Below are 1,284 nucleotides of genomic sequence, written 5' to 3'. Positions count from 1 at the left end.
CACCCTACTCCTTGAGCCACGGGCGCTGCCCTTCACTAACTCCTCTTTTATGGAAAAATGTCTTTATTCTCCAACTATATTTCTGGGTGAACAGAAATACAAATGCTTGTGGCTCCCGTGGGCCAGGTCAGTGGTTCAGGGTTCTTTGTCTTTATTTCACGAGCAGGGCTGCCCCTTAATTTCTTGGCCTTTGCCACGGTGTTGATTCTAAGTTCTCTAGCTTGGTGTAAACTGTGGAAATTTTTGTCCTCACATGGATTCTAAAGCCCCAGTGTTCTAGGCTGCAGGGCCCAATGACTGGGACAAATCTTCTCTGGAACCTGGAGACATCACTTCTGCCTTTCCATTCTGAGATTCTGTTTGGCGACCTGACAGTTTTCTTGCCTTTTGCTCATGGTCAAGTGTCTATTGTGTTTTAATGTAATACTTGAATTACCATTTCTAGGTACTCATGGTGGAAAGGAAGCTCATAAGAATCAGTATAGTCTATCATTATGTCATAACCCAAATAACATTCCAAAATCATTTTCCTGCTCATACATTATATCTTAATTACATGCCATAACTTCTATGCTAAAATATTTTCTTAAGATCTTTACTCTGTGGGATTTAAGAATTTCAGTTATGGAACTGAATTCAGAACTGGACCATTCCTGGACATTCTAAGACCTAACTGTACCTTTAATTCTATGCTAGAGGAAGACTCATGCAGTTAAGAGTTACTGCAGTGAAACCCTTTGACCTTCCACCATGTTCACAGATAATGGGTGTTTTCATCACTGAAACAGGATGATTAAGAAGAGGGCCATAAAAGTACTCATTAAAAAGTTGAGGACAGAAAACTAGTCAGAGCAAAACACTCTGGTTAGAGTAGCAGAGAATAATTCTATCCCGAGGTTTGGAATCGGGAATCCATTCGAAGGCTCCAGCAAGCGGAGTTGCAGTTATAGGAGATGATCACCTGTCAGCAACCGAGAAGTGTTAGGGAAGTGGCAAGGAGGAAGCAGGGTGGTAGCTGTGGTAGGGGTTACCAGAGTGTCCATCTCTGTCCTGTCCTGTCATCTCCTGACGTTTATCCTTTTGGTTGAACCCAAGAGAAGCTAGTGAATCAAGGAGTCCAGTTGATGCAGATATAATAGGCAATATTTCTTGTCTCCTGCTCTTGTATCTGATGGCAGCACTTGCTAGGAGACCCTGGGGTTCTCTAACAGGAAGAACACTGGAAACTTACAATGTCCCAAGCTGCCACTGGGAGCAGAAAACAGGACCCTATGACTTTTTTTG

This window comes from Otolemur garnettii, unplaced genomic scaffold, assembly GCF_000181295.1.
Source record: "Otolemur garnettii isolate 467f Iridium unplaced genomic scaffold, OtoGar3 scaffold00016, whole genome shotgun sequence".
Taxonomy (NCBI): domain Eukaryota; kingdom Metazoa; phylum Chordata; class Mammalia; order Primates; family Galagidae; genus Otolemur; species Otolemur garnettii.
The sequence above is the reverse complement of the archived record's forward strand: the minus strand, read 5'-3'. Positions refer to the sequence as shown.